A 22,643-nucleotide genomic window follows, 5' to 3' on the forward strand; every position below is an offset into this window, starting at 1 on the left:
GGTGGAAGTCACAGTGAGCAATCCCTGACAGCATTTTACTGCTCCCAGTACTATTTTAGCAGCCTGGCCATGGAGCAGTAATGAAGATACTGATGTTCTTGTGACTTTTCACAGGATTTCTGCTTCCAAATATCTCAACTCTTTCCAAAACCACCATCCTTATCATTAAAAACTGCTTTGGCAAGTACTATATACTAACTACACATCTCCAGTTTAGGACTGATATGAAGAGTGTAAACACCAATTCAAATCTTTAAAAAAACTAATTTTTTATCTCATATTTATTCTGAATATTTATTTTGAATTTTAAACATACCTATGTTTTCTTAAAGTCTAAATTAATATGATATCTCTATCTAAATGCTAGCCAAAGGTAATGCTGACACAAAACCTTACAACCTGACTTTACAAGTGCTTTCTGGGCTTAGGCTTTAGATAAGAATACATTTGACCAGTTTGAAGCAGCTGCCAGCTGCATTATGTAACAATATAGCACATTACAGAAAATAGGAGAAAGTGCTCTGACCAGCAGAGAGGCAAGATTGTATATTCACTACAAACTGTGAAATTCTTTCAGAGTGTTAATGACATGTGTCATATTTCCAGGAACACTAATATTTTAATAAATATTCTGATCAATACCACACAAGAATAATTGATCAGGCAACACAGCATATTACCTTAATTAGATAAAAGCATTCATAATTTTTAGCAATAATTCCAACTAATCTCAAAACTTTGGGTTTGCAAAATCTATCAATAAACTGAGAGGTGTTTCCTTTCTAATCCCACTGATGTCACTCTCGTTCCCACTTCAGCGGCAGTGCATTGAACAGCACCTTGAGAAATTCAGTGGTGGCAATAAAAACATGGAATGATACAGGCACAATTCCTCATTAAAATGAAACTGAACTGACAAGCAGAGATAGAAGTGCCTCAGCCATTACCTACACATGATCTGCACATAAAAGCAGGGCCTGAACTATCTCAACCAATGCTAAAAGGAGAGGAGGTTTAAGCAAAAACGTGCAGCATGGAGTCCCTTTTCTCCATCCACCTCTGTCCAGAAAAAGCAGATCTACCTCATGCCTCTTTTCATTGCAGTTCTCAGATGAATTCATTTGGCAGCCACACTCTTGTGCCTGAGCAGCTTTGGCCACAGGCTGCCCAGGGAGTGTTTCAGGCTCCAGGTGATGGTGCCAGGGCCCAGCACAGCCCAGGGGAGGGGTGGCAGGTGACCCAGAGAGCCCTGGAGGGCAGCACCAAGGAGCTGAGCCAGCAGGAGAGGGGCACCAGGGCCCAGAGCCGGACACAGCACTCGAGGTGTGGCCTCAGCAGTGCCCAGCACAGAGGGGCAGGCACTGCCCTGGTCCTGCTGCTCACACTGCTGCTGATACAGGCCAGGTGCCCTTGGCCTCCTGTCCCCTTGGGCACACCTTGGCTCATGCTCAGCCACTGTCAACCACCACAGGCACTTCGCCCACCTTTGTCCATGATGTGGACACTGGGACCAAACACAGCCCCAGCATCCTAACAGCACTGAGCTGGAACTGGGAATATTCAGCCTGGAGAACAGAAGGCCCAGAAAGACCTCACTGGGGCTTTCCAGTGCCTAAAGGGAGCTGACAAGAAAGACAGAGAGGGACTTTGGACAAGGGCCTGGAGTGACAGGACATGAGGGAATGGCTTCACACCGAAAGAGTGTGGATTTGGATTAGATACAAGGAAAAAATCCTTCCCTGGGAGGTGCTGAGCTCCTGGCACAGGCTGCCCAGAGAAGCTGTGGCTGTCCCATCCCTGGGAGTGTCCAAGGCTGGACAGAGCCCTGGGACAGTAAAGAATGTCTCTGCTCATGGCAACGGGTGAACAAAATGATCTCAAAGATTCCTTCCAAACCAAACCATTTTATATCTTCACATTCTTCAGAAAATTGAATTCAGTCATTTAAGAGTTTGAAACCCCGTTCTGAAACCCCATTAGAGTTTGAAAGCCCAGCCTGAAAACCCATTACAGTTTGAAACTCCGTTCTGAAACCCCATTAGTGTTTGAAACACTGTCCCTTGCTCATGGCAAGGGATGAACAAGATCTCTAAGATCTCTACCAAACTAAACCATTTTGTATCTTCACATTCTTCAGAGAATTGAATGCAGTCATTTAGAGTTTGAAAACTCATTTTTCACACTTTTATGCTATATATTTTGCAAGTGCAGTTATTATCATAACTCCAGTATAACATTATCTAAAAATGCATCTCTCGTCTCTCATCTACAGGGTAAAAGAATTTCCTAACTACAAAAAAGAAATGCAGAAAAATATCTCAATAATAGTGCAAAGGTCTATACATACTTCTCTTTGCCAACTCCTATTAGGTTTTTAGCTCAAATATCTTTGGCTCTCTTCCAGATTAAATGCCAGTTAGGCAGAGCTGCCCGCTTACCCTTTCAAGGTAGATAGCAACAGTGGTGAGCTCTAATCATTTACAAAGGTCATGATCGGGAGCCAGCCCGTAAGCAGTCATTTAAAATTCGATTGATCCCTATTTGTAGTCAGGGAAAGAAAATGGACATTTCAGCTGTATTGTAATTATGAGGCTTCAAGGCAACTGTAAATAGAAGTGCAAATCTAGATACTGGCAAATACCTTAGAGAAGAAATTATTACTATAGTATAACATATATCCAGGAAAGGTTGAAGATAAAACTGCATATAAAAAAAGATCAATCATCTTTTTGCTAATTTGCCTTGCTTGCCAGCCTACAAGGGTTATCACAATTATCAGAAGTCTGATGAATATTTAAGCAAGGGCCAACTGGCTTAGAGTGATCTCAGACAAAGTTGTCAAGCTTTGCAGAATAAGAAATTTTGCACTGGAGTAAGTATTCGTTTCCTGGGAGGTGCAGGTCAGAAATACAGTCTGACAGATAACTGGTATTATGCAAAGGTTATATGAATATTGTATCAGTGTCTTATCCATAGTCACCATTTTCAAACCCACAGAAGCTAATACTTAGTTGGCTCTCTGTGCTACCTGTACTACACTATACCCTGGCTGTTTCCACGTGGAATATCAGCACATACTGCCTCTTGTTGAGATTTTTTGCACATGTAAATTGTAAAGCAAAACATTCCATTTCTCTAAATTTCCCATAGTGGGATAAATCTTGCCCTCACTTTGAAACCTGCAAACTGATTTTACCAAGAAACCTTCAAGAATCTGCAGAAAGCTTTGCACTCATCTATTCCTCTGGTTGTCTTCTCTTTTTTGATCAGTGAGAAAAATTGAAGATGGTTCTTGATATCATATACTAATCTTGACAAATGCACAAGATTTTCCACTACCTGTAATTCAGCCCTTGATAGGACACCTGGCTCAACAGACAGAGCCAAAGGAGCTGAGCTCTGTTCTACCCACACTGGTGAATTCTGCTAAGACTTCATTTTTCACCTCCCTGTGTCTCTCACCCCACATCACCCAGCCTGTCCATGTCTGCTATAGGCTCTCCAGATGAGGATCCTCCTCCACTACATTCCTCACTTATCATCAAGCCCCAGTGGGCTGAACAGACATTCCTGTAATACAAATAAGGAATATGCTGCCAGGTACAAAAGATCCAGACAGAAACACAACACAGTTTCTGATACTGGTTTAACAGCACACACTGTGGTAAACTACAGCAGGAAAGAATAACCTTATGTAACCTTCATGAATGCTGATCAAAAAATTTCTAATACATCAAACACATCATCAGTGAGATCACAGTGTCCTGCTGTTTTATAACATAAAGGCTGAAGTGTTGAAAATACTTGATAAATACTGTATTGCACAAAATCTCAACAATCTTTTATAAATTATCACTGGTGGTTTTCTAGGCTTTCTTTAAAGCTCATCTGAAAGCAGAGAATCATAAAATTACATTTAAAAATAATCAGAAGAGTTATGATCCTGATACTGATACAGTGTATTCCAGCTGACAGGAGAGCCTCTCTGCACACTGTTAGCCATGAACCTGCTTACAAGAAAACATCTTTGCAGTTTATGGATACTTACTAGCAAGACATTTGAGGAGACTTTATTTAAGATCCCAGACCACGCTTTAACATCCCACCATTGTTGGCTTCTTCATACTCCTATTAAAACTTTATCTTATTTTTCCAAGTCACCTATTTCTGTTTCTTCATGGATAACATCAGATTACCTGCACCAGTCTCCTTCCTACCCATCATCTGCCTTTTCATGAAAAATATTATCCCCAATTGTAATCTGTGTTCAAAACAATTTTTTACAAAAGCATTATCTTGGCTTTGGTTCAAAAGAGGGGACACTGCACCTTGTGCACCAGAGGCCAAGTGCACACCCTGGCCTGTGAAGGCTCTTCAACCCAGAGCACTCTGGAATCACATCCTCTGTGTCAAGTGGAAATGACTTTGCTACCAGCTTTGCTTACCTGCTTCCACTGTAACCACCCTCTGAACTCTCAGCACTGAGAATAACAGGAATTGAATGTCACCATGTTCAGTGTTTGAAATTACTCTTAAAAGTACCTATAAAACTAAAGCTACTTAGGCTTCTGACTTTACATGATCAATTATACTTTAAAGTTAACAAAGCAGCCTGTTTCTACAATACAGTTTATCTTCTAACTGAGCCAGTTACTAATTACTGGATATTTAAACAAATGAAGCACCTGTTACTATCTGTACATCCTGATAAAATAATTTCCTGTTACTTAACGTGATTTACCCAAAATGAATCTAACTCACTACATAACCAACAAGATGCAACTGTTTGATAGCTGCATTCATTCACACTCTTATTTTCATATTGGGCTCCTGATGCAAAATTTTTCTTTAACTTGCCTTTATCACAAATCATATGGATATATTTATCAATAGCATATTAAAATTTCTGCCCTCTGGGAAGAAAACAATGCTTCAATTCAGAATCACACTCATTAACAACAATTAACTTTTAAAAAAGTAAAAATATTTATCTAAAACACAAACAAATATTCCAATATATTATACAAGAAAAATGCTTACAAATTAGACACTGTTCCTTACTCCTTATCAAATCCAAATGTATTTTTAGCATGGGAGGTCTCTCATTTGATGAAAACTACACCATAAGAACAAAGCATTATTTTGAACACTGACATTTTCTTGTGATGGTGGCACAGCATTAAAACCACAGAAAGAACACTACTTCACCACTTTAATAAAGTGCAGCTAACCAACCAGAGAGGTTCTAGAATTTTAGTTTGTTTTCTGTAGATCATTATTTGTTATGATACATTTAGGTATTTAAAAAAGAAGTGCCACAAGCCATATGCCACAAGGAAGACAGCCATATGTCTATGTGAAACACCAACATTAGATCTTAAAAGCTAGGTTTAGTAATTTCCAAAAACCAAGAATGCACTTATTTGTCAGGCAAAACCCAGGCAAACAGAAGTGAGCTTTGTCGAAAGCAGAGACGTAGATAAAATATGGGTATGGGGTGTAGGTGCTAAGGACTAAGAGCAATTTCCTTCCATATGATCAGAAAGTAAGAAGACAGCTGAAACTCTTAAAAATTCTAGTCTACATATAAACACGTTCAAAAATTAAAGGGAGAAGAGGGAGTGGGATCACATGAGAGAGAGAAAGGTCAAGGAGGTGGTTCTGTGCCTACAGGCAGAATTCAGGGATGTTTTTTGGCCTAGAAGGAAAATAACCCAGTGACAGACACAGAGATGATTGTGAAGATAAAGGAAAAAGAGCTTAAGGAAGTAGTCACGTATGTTTAAACACTGCCAATATAGGATTTGATAAAGGAATAGAAGCCAAGTTGTAAAAGTAAGTTTCTGTAGCCACAGAGCCAACTCAGTCCACCAGGATCTACATTTTATCTACTTACAATTCCCAAGCTAATTCAGAAACACCACCTAAGGAGAAATGAGAGGAGGCTCCCAGCACCACAGAAGCTATAAATATCAACAGCATTCACGGGAGAGGACAGGCAGCAGTGAACCCTGAGCAGGAACCTGGCAACAGAGGGTGCTAAATGGCAGAAATGTTTGATGAAAGCAAGATCATATAAACAATGATTTAAGCATTGATTTCTAGCCAATAGGCATCAATGGAAATCCCTCCTAATTCTGTTTGCGATGGATGGCTTAATTCCTGATAACAGGGTCATATGCTGAGAAAAACTTGTCTTAATTGATGGTTCTGTAGCATGTATCTATCAGTCCTGGACAGTGATTACACCCCCTGGAAAAACATCTTTTCTGCTGAGGAGTGCCTGAAATGCGGAACCATTACACATGTCCTAAGATGCCCACAACAGAAGGTGCAATTAAAAATGAAACTCATTAAAAATGCTGGCAGGAACCTCAAGAAGTCCAGGACAATGATGAAGAAGGATGGGTGCCTCAGTGAATTTCAGGGAGCCTTGCAAAGCAGCTCAAGTGTGCAGCAGCCCTGTGCTGCCCCCCAGCCCTGCTCTGCCTCTGAAATCTCTCAGGGTCAGCACAGCTCCAGTGCCTGGTAAGGAACTGCTCCAAGCACTCAGTACTGCAAAAAATGCCACACCAGAGGTGTTTCACCTGTGTAACAGCAGATCATGCACCAAACACATTCTGTGAGAGTTTTAAACATTCACAGCTCTGACAAATTGTATCTAATTTTGCTCAGTACAAAGCTGGATGCTGCTCCTTCCCAAGTGCTCTCCCACAAGCCAGTAAAAGCTCCAGCTGTCCCTTGCAATGGCTGCACATTTATCTGAACTAGATCAAGATTTTTCTTTACTGTGAAAGGTGTTTGTCTGTTGGGTTTTGGTGGGGGGAGTTTCTTCTTTTTTTCTTACCCACACGCTTTTAACAGCGGCTGAAAATTATTGCATAGTGTTAGGAAAAAATCACCCTGGGCAAAGACCAAGCTGGGAATGTTTCAGCCTCAAGATGACTGTTTCTCAAAATAATGAGCATCTGAACACAGTTCTGGAATCTTAACTGGAGTACTTTGGACCAAGCATCTTTCCTACAACAGACATTCCTGTTTATTACATCTAATTTCATTATGTTTTACAAGTTTACTCAAATTTTCCATTTAAACATGCCCTATTACTTTCAAGACAATGTGTCAAACTCTGATATAGAAAATGCCAGGTGCATCCTGCCTTTCATTTTTATTTTTCCCAGAAATAAAAAGCCTTAATTGTAATTTTTCCCAGTCTTGTACATTACACAGTTAAATGGGATTTTAAAAACAATTATCCTTGTGTCTACAATTTTATCCCCTTACTACTCAAGACTGCATACTGTCTGAAGTTATATACATATATATGTATATATATAAAATAGTCACAGGTTTAAATTTCTTGGAAGTATCCTTAACAGCTGACTGATAATTTATAAAAAACCCAAAAGCATGAAAAATTTGAGATTTGATTTTCAACTCTTGCAATTTTTTAACATACTGGGTTACATTTTTTGATTTTCCAAATACAATGCATTATTATTTAATTATTTATTAATGGAAACACATTTATTTCTGCAACAGTCCAACCATTTCTTAAGCTATATATTCCTATGCAGAGTAACACAGTGTATAATAAATACTAAAGGAAGATATCCCTCAAACACCAAACAATGGATTTATTTGTCCTCCCAGTAACTTTAATCATTACATTTTTTCACTCCTCAGAACCTGTTGTTTGAGCTCCAGTACAATTTCTCTGGTTTTGGTTATACTATTCCTCAAACAATTTCTCTCCAGTAGCACCAGTTCCAGGCTCTCCTATGCTAAGCTGGAGACAAATCTGTTTTAAACCTTTATGTCCTGTAAGAGTGTGTGGCAGATTTGCCAGGCCAAATCTGAGCAAAGCCCATTTGAGCCAAGGGTTCCTGAGGCACAGACAAGTGGGCAGGATCAGCACTACTAGAGCTGGCAACTTATTGGAGTGTCAGTAACTCACCTGTAGTGAGATCAGAAAAAAACTCTGAAAAAAATCCCCTAAGATCCGTTCTTTTGTTATTATGAGTCTTTATTTTATTTTGGAGCAAAGCAATTATAGACAATCACCAATCTTCTCAAGCTGTTCCTCAAAGGACACGAGACAGCATCAGTATGGGTGGGAAGAACACGAGCCCAAGAGCTCAGGGGCTTCACTCAGGGGCTCCTCAGCTCAGGAGCATCCAGTGGAACATCCTCACTCTCATCCTCACTTCTGGCAAAAAAAGATGGGATAAGGTATTTTCCCAGGCCCTTTGCTCATCTAAGTGGGGGTTTATTATACTCCCCAGATTTCTAGGATCTTCTCCTTTCCCCCTGAAGTAAGACACTGTGTGAGGACTCAAACTGATGTTTGAATCAAGATCAGGGAATGTAACACAGTGAAAGCCTGAGTGGAGCTCGGTCATGTCGAGAGTTACAGACTGAAGTAATAAGAGCAGGAAACCTGTTGAGCTGTGGCTTTGGGACAACTGACAGGAACACTGGGAGATACTCAACAAAGTGTGCTTTTCTAAAATCATGCACTGGAAAATAAGAGTGCAAGCAGTAATCCCAAAGGCTGTGCTGCCCACTGTAACCCAGTGCTCAGTGCTGGACTGGAATGTGTACCAACTGCTCTGCTTTTCACATGGCAGGCATCCAACAAACCTTTCTGAAAGTACCCTTCAAAGAATCTGCCATCACGTCTGAGCAATACAACAGCTATTTGGATGGTGAGAACTCTCCATGGCTCCTGCAAGTTTGTGTTGGTGCTAGGGGAGTCTGATCAGGAATTTTATCTGCACCATCTTCTCTGTGCATCAGGAGTTTCAAGCAGAGCACAGCCTTTGGTTACTTTTATTTCTGTTCATCTCTGCCACAACTTGAAATCTGAATTAATTAAAAACCAGTACACCAGAACTGCACCAAGAAGATGGAGGAAGTTCTTCACTGGTCTATCAATGAAGCCAAGGCACACAGGAAGATCTCATCTTCCTGAAAGTGAAGAGTGACAGTATTTCATACCATAAAATCTCACATCAGCCTGAACCTTTTTCCCCATTTTATTCCAAGTAAGTTTTTCTATTTTTCGGTAAAATTTCTCTGGCTATATTCCATTAGCACAAAACTTTAGAATAGCAGAAATTTTAAGTGCATTTAAAATAGCAGTTAATCAGAAATTCTAGTAAGAGGCTTTATTAACTAGATTATTCCAAAAGAAAATGCCCAGATTTTGATACCAGTCCTCTAGCATTCTTATGGGAAATCTGCATCTTGAAACTGCCAGCCTCATTTGAGGAAATGAGGCAAATGTAGCAATCTACTAAAAATCATTTGGCTGTAATAAGTAATTTTAATCAAATAGTTAGAGAGAATGGCATTGGAGTTAATGTCTGAAGTGTCATAAACAGATGGGAAATGTGCAGTGTAGCGACTGGTTGTGCACTTTTAACGCAATTTCCTCTTCTGCAGTCTGGATTGTGGTTTGATCAAGTTCTAAGTGACATGACAAAAACAAATTTAATTTATTCTGAAACTATATTCAACTAAAGAATACACAATACAGCAAGTATGCTACTCTGCTGGAAAGTGAGGTCTGAGGCACAGCAAAACACCGGGAACAAAAATAGCCACACGCCCACCACCTTCTTCCCCTTAAAAGTTGTGGGGGTGGTGCTGGGGGTTCACTTGTAAAATGGAAGTTCCACTGGGGATGCCAAACAAGCTTGAATTTAAATAATCTACATCTTTCCTATTTTAGATTGAACTACAGCAAAACCGCTACTGCTCATTTGTGCTTCAGATCAAGGGAACAACGCACCACAGTGTGGGGACAAAATATTTCAAGCAATTTCTCAGACACTGACAAGTAGTAAATTAGGGAATCTTGTAAGTACAATACAGTAGTCATCCCCTTCTATTGATCACATATAATTTACATCTTAGAAAGATGTGAATTCTTGCATTCTCACTCCACAAGGAAAATCTCAATGATTTATTCATTTCAAATAAAAAATAGAAGGTAGATGAGAAGAATTACTTCACAGGCTGTAGCTTTCTCAGGGCACTAGTGCTAGGCTCTTCTTTCGCACTGCCCGAAGGGCCTTTGTGTGCAAGTCCCTCTAATTAACAAGGTGAATCATGCAGCAGTTCCCTAATTAGTGAACATGACAAGCCAATGGAAACAAGCAGACAGACCTGGCGCACAGATATGGTCAACAAAAGGCACAGCAACACACCATTAAAAAATGCCTATTTCATGTAAATAAAATAGCAAGAGAACTAGCATAATACTTAATTTTCCTTTTCATGTTTTATGCTTATTCCTTATTTACTGCAGATATAAATAACGACATAATAAATCAAGGTTTCCAACTGCAAGTCACACCACCTCTCCAAAATCAAAGACTACTTATCCTACGTGAATAAGCATCTGCTCAAGGGGCATTATTTGTTTTCTCTCTTGTTTTTCTGCTTTAAAGAACTGCAGTTACATTATACGCTTAGGACTTTAAGAATCCATTAATTAATGCTATTCAAAATTATTTTTTCTTGAAATCCTTTTTCATCAGTAGATGAAAAGAGTGCAATAGTTGCACAATTATTGCAGTATTAAAAATGCCTACATTCCCAACATGTCATAATTTCTACCTTTTGTATAAGAATAAATAAATAATATAAGTGAATAATCAGAGAATCAGATTTGCATTAGAAAGGAAATGAGATGATCTAAAATGCACCTCCTTACCTTCCTCTTTCCAAGTAAAATATTTTTAATCTTTCACTCTTCCTTCTGCTTTTTCTAAAAACACTCATCCCATCTCCAAAACAACACAAGGGTTAATTAATTTTTCAATTTATTGCATATTGAACCTTTTAGATTTTTACAATCCTTCAACATATAATGAGCCTAAAATGTGTGTCACCACCAGCAGAATATAATTCTTCACAGGAAAACTCTGCTATGTTTTTTGCTCTCTATTCCTTGGCATATTATCATAAGTAAGCAGAACTATAGATCATATCCTCATTATAGACTCCTCTTTCTCACAATCTTGGGGGGGAAAAAATTTACTTTCCTGATCAAATTGCAAAGGTAGAAGGGTAAAACTTCATTGTGTTCTAAAACTGATGTTCAAAACCCTAAAGTCTAAAAAACCCACATTTTTCTGACCAGTCCAGTTTTAAAAATACGGGAATTAAAATAGTGTCCTCTAAGAAATAATTGTTCTACATGCCCTTAAAGGTTGTGTTTTGGCCAGAAATTTGAAGAATATTTAATGATGTTCTATTACAGAACTGGCCAGCTGTTTCAAAATGGTTTTAAATTCACAGTAAACACCATCAGGAATGACAAGGAGAACACTGGGACCACCACTGTTTGCTGCGCTCATTTTCCCCTTCTTGTCTGTGTGCACTTCCCAACTTGTCTCAGACCCCACTCAGCCTAGGACAGCTCCAAAGCCAGGCTGGAAGTATCCTCTTTTAACATGAAGGCACAATGGATAATGTGCTAACAAGTGAGCTCTGCTGTGCCATATGCAGGCAGGAGGGCTCAGCAAGCAGCCTGTCACAAAGGCTTAGCGCAGCACAGAGCAGTGAGCAGAGCAAGGGCTCTGCACCGCGCGCTCACGCGCCACCCCAGCCCTGCTGCACGCAGCTGGGCTCCAGGACTGCTGCCCAGGCTGAACACCCCTGCACTGACACCCTCCTCTCCTCGGGTGCACCTTCAGCAACAAAATCAACAGCCACCAAACGGGCACACCCAGAAATCGATGCAAAATCACAACATTTGATTGGCTGCGATTGATTTTCAGATAAATTGCATACACATACACAGGTTATTCTATATATACAACTGCAAAAGTATTTTGCATTTAAGCAAAAATGTTAGGTGCAGCTGGTAACAATAAACCCTAATTGTCCACAGGAGTTGTTAGGATATGAGATTATATCTAACACCAGAGGGACAAATTCTGTTTGTTTTTAATATTGCTACTGATAGCAACAGAGTTATTCCATAGTTACAGTGGTGTGGCAGAAGAATTCAATTATTACATTTAAATGTAAGGGACACAGATTTAAAAAGTAACAGGAGCAAAAATGCACTCAGAGGTGCATTTTATTTGACAGGGCAAAACTAAAAATCTCCAACACAGAACAGTCAGATTATTCTCATACTTGCTACATAGCCTACCACATGTCCTCAGCACTCCTGAATGCTGGCATGCCTGCTAAGGCAGACATTTCCTTAGCCACTGGATTTAGGATGTTTGTTTTTCAAATTTCAGTACATCCCAGAAATTATTTCTCCCCATAGCTGGATGGACAGATGAACATTTTTTAACTGAGGAATTATTTTTAAAGCCTCAGTTAAAATTACCTGAGGATATTTATGAAATGTACATTCATGATTTTTCCTTTTGTGTAGCTGAGCAGATCACAGAAATCACTATATATTGCTATGTTAATAGAAGCATCCATTCACAAATTTAAGAAATATATGCATTTTAGATAGCATAACAATGTACAAGGTATTTAAATATTGTAGTAGCTCTCTATCCACATAATCAAATATATACAGAGCAGAACACTGTCACGTATTACTGAAACCCAGCACCTTGTACTGAGCACCATGTCTACACACAAAACACACAGAAGTTTAATTCAATAGTTAAGCATATTTTACCTGTATGTCAACTACCAGATTAAACATTGACAAAACTGGGATAAAGAAATGGTCTCAGGAAACTTTGCCAGTCTCCCATGGCCTGAAGTTACCTTTCTCTGCTACAACTCAGAGTATTGCTTGACTTCTGCACCCTAAAATAAGGTACAAGTTTTCAATCTGAGACTTAATTACAGAAGCTCATAGGGTAAGCTGATGGAGCTCCATATTCCTTAGGTGTTTCCATGCAACCTGAAGGTCTGTATCACTCTAACTTACACTCACCTAGATCACGAAAAAGGTAAAAACAGCAAAAAGATGCAAACACTTATTTCTTAGAGAGAGGAAGAAATCATCCCATACTTTTGTTTTCTGACACACACAAGAGATTCCTGAGCATACTGCTTAAGAAGGAAAGCTTAGCATATGCTGATAACAGACCATTATTAAAAGGCAACAGTTTTGCTGAATATGAATTTTCTGTTCCTCAAAACAGGAAGCTGAAAGCAGTTGACTTAATTAATCAGCAGTATATGTAGTGTAATGATGTGTATTCACTAACCTTCACAACCCTTCCCTGTCACTAAGGCAGGGCAGACATCCTGGAAATTCCACAGGTACCCCTGAGGGGAGCCCATCTCACCTGTCCAGAGTTGGCAGTGCCCACTGCAGCCACCAAAGGCTGGGCTGCCTTAGGACTAAGGGCTCTCTATCATACCTTCCCAGAATTTTAACACAGATTTTGAAAAGAAATAGGCAAAATTATCCTATTTCTCATAAAAACACACTCTCTTCTCACCAATTTCACCTCTAGTATGTTTCTGGTGAACATTCTGCTTCTCTTCTGTTGTCCTGAACACAATTAACACCTGATTTTAGCACTTATGCTTCATTTTCCCATTGAGTATTTTTGACACTTTCCTAAAGCTTACTTAAATTATCTGACACGTTTGCCAGATGTGAGCACTTCTGCCAGGACAAATATTTTTATTATTACCATTTAAATTTTTTTTAAAGAATAGATTTTCAAGCGCCTCACCAAAATGAATATGGCTTTTGGCCATTAAGAGAAATCTTCAGAATCTACAGGGTGTTATTTCTGTTTCAAGAATGTCTGTTCTGGATATAAATACATTTTCTACTTGTGGAGGGAAAGGACACAGCAGTGTCAGAGGCTGCTCTGTACCTCATGGCTGTGCAGAGTCAATAAACACATGAACTATAATTGCACCATACTGTTTTTCAACTTGCTTCCCTTCAACCCTACCCAATATTGAGGTAGCAGTTTTTAGGAGCTGTAACACCTCAGTGTACAGACACTCATCAGCATAAATGCATATAACATATCTTCCCATTCCAGGAAATCAGGTATTTATGCCCATTTCCATGGAAATCTGTAAGTTAAGCACCAATTCAGTAGCCATTTGTAATACTAAACAAAACCAAAACTCTTACAAATCATTACTCAACTGCTCAATAACATTAAAAATACATTAATACCTTTCAAGTGTTTGCATTTTAGAGAGAATCATACCTACCTTTAACAAAACTATTTGAGGTGAAAACAGTCTATATTCTGAATGACAATAAGAATTTTTATTTATTTAAAAGATTACTACTACTACTTTTTCAAGGTATGTTAGCAGTATCTCATTATTCAGCTAGGATGATGTAACTTTTTCACAGGCTGACACAGTATTTTTGAACGACAAGACTAAACTAAAAATAGGAAATAGATGTTAACACACCTTTCATGACCCCTGCATGTTACTGCCCAGCCACCTAGCTTGTAGTTTAGAGAAGAGCTGCATAAAAGCTAGCTACAGTCAGAAATGTTGAGTGTTTAGTTAACCAAAATGAACACTTTTTAGCCCACTGTTAATGGTATTAAATATTCTCAAAAATGGGCTGCCAAGGAAGTTTTAAATTACTCTCTCTTTAAAAATTTACTACTGCATTTCAACTTTTGCTTTAGCTGTGCTCCCATGAACTCTTTCATCTTCCACTACCAGGTTAGAAACATCCCAGATTTTATGAAAAGCAGTGTGCTCTATGAAATGTACACATTCCAAACAAACATACATTTTTGTGAGAGCACAGAACGTGTGAGCACCCACCCGGACTGCGGCTGGAGGCGGCTGTGGCAGCAGGGGCAGGTCTGTGCGGGGGGCTTCACAAAGAGGAGCCGGGGCAGGGACACAGGGGCCGGGACAGGCAGCCCCAGCCCGGATGGACAGGGACACTCGGGAAGGGGCACACGGGAGGCGGGATGAGCAGCCCCAGCAGACAGGGACCCTCGGAAGGGGCACACCGCAGCCGGGCGCCTCGCCTCCGTGCCCTCGGGGCAGCGCATGTGACGCGAGCCCCGCAGGATCCGGGGGCAGATGAAAGCTGGCAGCTGTGGCTGCCTCGGGCGCTCCAGGCTGCCAAACAGGGCTTACAAACACGTTAGCTCGGCAGCAGAATTAAAGCCCTCATTCAGGTTTGTTTTGGAGTAAGAAACCACCGCGCACAGAGGGGATGGGGGGAAATTTGCCCTGCAGGCTTGAGCCTAAATACACCTTGACCTCCCCCCACCCCCGCAAGCTGCTCTGGAGTAGAGAAGGCTTGACTAAGGGGCCAAATCATCTAAATAATAATTCATGTTGTTGTCCAAGCAACCTCCTCAGTTTCTGACAAGCAGACACAGCTGACATTTGCTGCCCTCTACTTATTAAACAGGCAATCATATTCTAAAGTGTGGTTATTCAGCCAAATTAGCACGAAAGTAAATCTGTTGCAGTGTTCAGATAAAACAGTTACGTGATTTTTCCATATTCACAGCTTGCTCCAAACAGCTTTTTTTCTTTTTCCCCCGCCTATGCCAGTGTGATAAATTGTTCTTAACAAGGTTGTTTCTACCTGAGGAAGACCCACATTTAGATAGAATACCACTGAAGCAAAAGGAGAACTGCAAATTCAGTCTTGACCTCTCCCTTGCACAAACTCATCTGGTGTGTATATATATATATACACACACTCACACAAAAAGTGTGTGTTTATATTTGAATAGATTTTTAAAAATTTTAAAAATTCTTCCAGAAAAGGAAGTACCAATTGCATGCATTTCCTTGCTGCTTCTTCTGGAACCTCTGGATGCAATTGTCAGTATTCAGGACAGGCAAACTCAAACTACCCTTATCACAAACATGGAAAAGTATAGCCCCCTTATCTTTTACCAAGCTTGGCTATCCAGGCATCCCAAAGGTTATTAGAAACAAGGGGGTTGCCACCCTCCACTTGTTCAAAATAAGAAAGCAGTAGCACTGGTTATTCCTACAGACATGGAAGGAAAACTACAGGAGATCTGAAGATTCTATTGTTACTACCTTAAAAAAATTCATTTTACAAGACGAAGTTCCTGCTGGGGTATTTTGGTGAAATTCAGAAGAGCAAAGTCACCTTCAGCTTCAGAAATTCTCTGCAAAAAGCTTTTACCATTCTAAACTCAAGTTCTGGAAATTCACATTTAAGTTGTCCTGTTGCTGTATAACGAGAAGCTTCTTACTTCAACAACCTTGCGTTGCGTTAAGCAGGACTCCATCAAGGTGTGTGTGCTGGAGAAAATAGGGTTGACTTTCTCCTTTCCCTACCACCTTTTTGCTTTAAAAAAATGAAATCCACTAGGTAGAGCAGACTTTGTAATAGGTACTGCTCTTCTGCCACTGTTCAAACACAATCCAAATATATTTCATACCAGAGCTAAACTCTATTTTGAAAATAAGTCTTGACTCTTCCTCACTAGTTTTACTTGAAATATAAGAGTACACAATTACTGACAATTTTGTTAGAAAACATGAGAAAACAAGAAATAATCACAAAAAGAAAAGCCAACTTTTACAGGTGTATACAACTCTCAGTAGTTGTATGTCCCCCATTCTCAGAGCACTACATGGGAACTCTTAGGGTAGCAGGGTAAGAAAATCACTGTTCCATTGGTTGTGAATAGCTGCAAAAGCTCAAACAGAATAATGCACCAGGACAAATACACTTGTCACACAAGATCTAAGGGAATTACATTGCTGTTGGGTTAATTTGAAGGTTGATACCTTTCAAATACAGTGACACATCAGCTAAACAAGGAACAATGCTTGAGTGGACAGCTTGCTTTCTTGCTCCTTTCTCTTGTAACACCCACAGAACCCCAGAATGGTTTGGCTTGGAAGGGAACTTAAAGGTGGGCAGGGACACCTTCCACTATCCCAGGCTGCTCCAAGCCCATCCAGCCCGGCCCTGGGCACTGCCAGGGATCCAGAGGCAGTCACAGCTTCTCTGGGCACCCCGTGCCAGGACCTACCCACAGTCACAGGGAGGAGTTTTTTACTAATGTCTAATCTAACCCTGCCCTTTGTCAGTGTGAAGCCATTCTCCCTTGTCCTGTTGCTCCAGGCCATTGTAATTAGTCTCTCTCCATCTTTCCTCCAGGTACAGGAAGGTCACAATTAGGTCACCCTGAAGCTTCTCTTCTCCAGGCTGAACAATCCCATGATCACTGTCCCATTTTGTTTTCCATAAGCCCCTGCTCTCCAAGCTATGCAACTTCATTTTTCCTGCTTGCAAACATCTCCCTTGCAAAGCCTCCCACAGACCTTCGTGAGGAACAGAACATGGATCCTTCTCACACAAGGCACTCACACTGGTGTAAACCAAGTTCTAAGGACTTGTTTTCTAGGTAGCAAGTATAAAAAAGATAAAGGAGTGTTCTTACTTTATACTATAAAGATGGTGGTATAAAAAAAGTTTGTTACTTAAAAATGGCTGTGTATTTAGCTCCTCTATCAGTAAAACAGCATTTCCCTTTAAGAATCTAAACCCAACAGTTTTCATCAGTCATGAAAAATAAGCATTCATGGTAACTAAACAAGAGCTGGGCAGTATGTGTATGCTGGAATAATGCATCACTACAGAATGCCACCAACTCGATTTTCTAGAAGAAAATTATTACATTGGACAGCATTGGATTTAATTTAGATTTGTGGCAGACTAATATGATAAGCTTGGGTCAAGCTTGGGTTAGAGAGAAGACAAAAAAAACCCCCAGCCCTTGACTCAGCTCTAATTAATATACATTTTACCTAAGCAGGAATAAGTAATTTGACTCAGCTGGAAGATCTCATTGCCATTCCTCTGATCCCCCAGCATTTTTCTGTCAATTATCCAGTTTCTGATTCTCTGTACAGCAAGAGTGAAAGCACACTTCAACATCAGCCAGACAATTTGCCACAACTTCTGCTCTAAGCCCAGGAGAACACGGTGGAATTGTCATCACCTTCAATTTTACAAAGACATATGCAGGAAGTTCTGCTGAACAGTAAGATTGTTACTGAACAAAATTCTCCAGGACTTGCAGAATTCAGCACAAGGCAGTACCTCATCCTTGGAAACACAGGAAATCTGGAAGACTTACACACCAAGACCCATATGTAATAAACTCATTACTGGATATAGATTGTCTTGTTTCCCCAGCACTATTTGCACATGCAAATGTAATGCCGTTCCTCTTTTGTCCTTGGTTATAAGTTTTATAATCAACTTCAGTCATCAGAATGTGGGACTGTTACCATAATAGACCTGTACATCTAAAGTAATACCTACTAAATGGAAAAAAACCCACAGCTAACACAAGCAGTAAACTTAATAATGCAGCAAGACTTCCAGGAGAGTATTTTGACTGGTAAAACAGGACCACTCCTCTCTGAGATGCAAATTTAGTACTAACATTTTAGGTCATTGCAGCAACTCCGTAACTTCAGAAAAATCTTGTACTCTAAAGCCAAATCCAGCTTAAACTAGATGGGAGTGGTCAAAGCATTTTTCTGAGTACAAACAGACCTGTGATACAGAGAAAGTATAGAAAAAAGTGAATGTTACCTGCCTTTCTACATGTATTGACAAAAATGCTTGCAGTCCTTCTGCATCACAGCTGCAACACTGGTAACCTGATGCAGAAAACTATTCATGAAATAACTCTGTTCTGAGGAACCAGTGTTGCTTAAACATTGCTTCATCATTACTTCAGGTATCACATTAATAGCTTTTCCTTCTTTCCACTTACTGACACACAGATGGGTTAGAGAGCTACGTGGAAATTTAACTTAAATTTCCTGTTCAATGGCCCCAATTCTCAGAGAACTGTTATAAGAAAGCAATTTAAGATAAGATTGTTGCTTTTGGATCAATATTTTTATGTCAGGCATGATAAAATAGAAACTTACTTAGACTTCTCATCACTGAGACACTGCTTTAGCAGTAAAATATTTAAGGACTTTGGCTTTGCTGAAAAGGTGAATAAATGAACTTGCCAAACAAAGCAAAATCCTTTTAATTTGCTTTTCATTTTCAGTAATTATGATAACTGAAGTAAACTACCATTTAAATATTTTAAAAGAAACCACTCCTACAGAGTTGATACATAAATATTAGTGTGGTGACAAGAACTTATTTAGTGTAAAACTTTTTCTATTGTAGTCACTAAGTACACAATGCTGGAGTTTCAGTAATTCTGCTACAAGTTAAGTTCTGGGGGATTTAAAACCTCTAAGGCAATGCTAGAACCACATAACATACACATCATAGGATGTATATATTTCATTATTCTGAAGAGAAGGATCCTATAGCTTTTTCTAGAACTCCATCTGCTAACAGCCCCATATTTTACTGCAGAGAACTCAGAAAAGGGTACAGGTCAAAGTCTGAACCTCAGCCCAGCAAGGCTCTTGCTCCAGGGACACAGCAGATGGAGGATGGCAGCACCCAAGGCCAGCGGTTCCCAGAATGGAAGAGCCTCTCTCTGCCTGCTGTGCCCCTGCAGGACCCAGCACTCCAAAGCTCCTGGCCAGGGAACCATACAGGACCTGCCCAGCGCTGGCAGCTGGGCCAGCTCTGCTGGCAGGGACACACAGAGGGCTGCCTGGTGCCTTCCCCAGCATCTGAAGGCTTCTGGGATGAATACCAACAGGTCAGAGCCTTCCTTGCATTGCTGATGAGCACATCTGAGAACAGATTCCACTGGGGTTATCTAACCTGATCTGGGCCTGCATACATGCCCAGACATTTATGGGGTCTGGTTTATTCATTATTGTGCCATATTCTTCGTTGGTGATGACACAAAAATTTGAACCAAGTTCATCTTTCAGGATCAACCTCAGCTACCTGACTTTTAAATTAAAACATTTTTTAGGCAACAGACCCTGATATGCAGAATACCCCTGACAGAATGGATGTTAAGAATCTTACCGTCCCTGCCTTTCCTTTAAACCATTTCTATCATTAATTACTAGGTGTTGACTCAGATATTTCTAATCTTGATCTATGCCTGCTATCAACTATATGACTTCTTTTATGTTCTATTTAATGAAGCTTTTTAAGGAAATTAGAGAACTCATAATTTCTTTAACATACATTTGTGACTTCCAGACTACATAAATCAGTGTATTTCCTAAAACTTGATTTTAAAAGTTTTAGTCATTCTTTGTTCATTGAGGCTTATCAGGGTTAGTTTAGCAAAACTTAAAGTTTCAGTGACTTTCTAATCACTCTTCAACAACAGCAGTCTCTGCAAAAACTTAACTATGTGTTGGCTAAAATGGAAAACTCCACTGTTTATTATTAATACCCTGCTTATTATTGATTAAAACAATTAATTTAAAAGTAAATTAAAACAATTAATTAGAAAAATAATTAGGAAAGTTATATAATTTCCAAAAAAACAGACACTGCTTACAAATGATGCTATTTCTTACATTAAGTTGCACCAAGTCAGACATATCAGAATTTGTTACAAAGCAATGCAAAAAAGTAATAGCTGAAAAGCATAATTTTTCCCTGAAACACTCTCAATGGAAAATATTTTCAGTAGTTTATTAAACAGATTTACCATTGAAACAATCACATGCTGTCCAATGAAAACGGCTGCACCAACTTAGAAGTGTGAAAGCAAATGGAGAGTTTTGAGCAAGATAATCCTCCACAGGTACATTTTGCCACTGCTTTCACTCAAGTCCATTAGAAACAGGTTAATACCAAAGCAAAGAAAGTCACTCTGAAATCAGAGTGGGTTTGCACTGCCTTAGCTAAAACAGTGCTGGTCTGGCTGTGAATGAAACCCGAGTGTTGTGTCTTGTCTCTGCAATAATGGGGCTTCCCTCTGTTTGGGTAAGTATTTAAATGCAGTTTAAATTGCAGTTTATTGCAATTTGGTTTAAACAATACGGTTTGAAGAATGGCTAATAAATGGATCAATATGGAATTACAGAGAAAAAATATAATCTTCACCTAATCAAATTAATTTTAAAATGTGTTCAAAGGATTCCACTTACATTGTCTTTATGGCACTAAGAAGCAAGAAGGAATCTTTCAACTGGTAGATGTTCTGTGAAAGAAACTGAGCTAATCTTTTTTTCGTCTTAAATTCGGAAGAAAAACAGAGCATTACAGAATGAAGACTCCAAAATATCCATGAAGGAGAATGTTTTGGAATTAATACCCTTTCCTAGTTTTCTTTCTTTCCTCTTCATCCTATTATCCTTCTATTGGTACCTTTATTTTGCATTCTAAGACAGCGTTTTCCAGAGTTCCTTCAATGTTTTGGATAGTTTTTTCCTTTTAAGGAAAGATTTAGAAGACTTTAAGACTTCAAATTACTTCTTTTGGTACTTCACTTTCTCTCTCTGACTTCTGTCAGTAGTGTCACTGTTCAAACTGATTAAAGCCTGAACCATTATCCATTTTCAGAACATAATAATGGTATTACCAGCTGTTTTGCTGGAATGAAAAACCAAGCTATCTGGCAATCGTATCATTAAAGAGCTGCAGGTTTCTTGGGTGCCTTTTTTGTGCTTTTTAAAACACTACCTAACACCACTTTACTATAGGCCACAAGAATATCTGTGCAACAAAGGTCTTCAGGCAATATTCAAGACACAGAAATCATGGAATCACAGCTTCAAATCCAGTTTATTATTGAAGCTGGCAGTATTTTATTCATCAGCTTATACAAAAGCTGAAAGAAACACAATTTCTCTCTGAGCTATGGGTCATAAGCACATGTAAGAGTAGCCCAGGTGGCAGTGAAGTTTTGAATTTTTTTTTACATTTTTGTTGACATTGATTCTAAACTTTTAATTTCAAATGACAAATCCATGCCAAAGACAGCTTTTCTCATCAACCTTTTATAATATAAAATGTTTTGTTTTTTTTAATTTTATTTTGGCGGTGCCAATAATTTAAGATGTCAGGATATATGCAGTGACCAGTGCAGAAAAAAATATGAACAATCTTAAAACAACATCTCGCTAGTACCAGGTCACACTCCCCTTTGCAAAAGAAAATGTTTTTACTAACTAAATTTTAGTATTTAAGTGGAAGTCTCTGGAGCTTTAGAACCCTGATTACTAAAACCAGAGACGTTTCTTATGGTTTCAGACATGCAGAATGAAATTCCATTGCAGTGGTGCCAGCAGATGATGCATTTCTGTGAGCGGGCTGGGCGAGCAGACAGGGCCAGCCCTGCAGCAGCCAGGCTGAGGAGCTCCTGCAGCACCCGGACCCAGCCAGAGCTGCAGCCACAGCCCGGGTGCCCAAAGCTGCTCTGAGGAGCTCCTTCTGCAGTGCCCACACAAAGCCAGCAGTGCCACCACAGCCGAGTGTGCCCAAAGCTCCTCTGAGGAGCTCCTTCTGCAGTGCCACACAAAGCCAGCACTGGAACCACAGCCCAGTGTGCCCAAAGCTGCTCTGAGGAGCCCCTTCTGCAGTGCCCACGCAAGCCAGCACTGGAACCACAGCCCGGGGTGCCCAAAGTTCCTCTAAGGAGCTCCTTCTGCAGTGCCACACAAAGCCAGCACTGGAACCACAGCCCAGTGTGCCCAAAGTTCCTCTAAGGAGCTCCTTCTGCAGTGCCCACACAAAGCCAGCAGTGCCACCAAAGCTCCTCTGAGGAGCTCCTGAGTGGCCAGACGAAGCC

General features: G+C 39.8%; 1 protein-coding gene across 4 annotated transcripts in view; it reads right to left on the minus strand.

Annotated features, from left to right (window-relative positions):
• LOC121331644 (transcription initiation factor TFIID subunit 4-like) overlaps positions 1 to 22,643 on the minus strand; it is a 145,417-nt gene that overhangs the window by 47,201 nt on the left and 75,573 nt on the right. The window lies entirely within an intron of this gene.

The sequence above is a fragment of the Onychostruthus taczanowskii genome, unplaced genomic scaffold (genome assembly GCF_017590055.1).
Source record: "Onychostruthus taczanowskii isolate IOZ18803 unplaced genomic scaffold, ASM1759005v1 scaffold127, whole genome shotgun sequence".
Classification (NCBI taxonomy): domain Eukaryota; kingdom Metazoa; phylum Chordata; class Aves; order Passeriformes; family Passeridae; genus Onychostruthus; species Onychostruthus taczanowskii.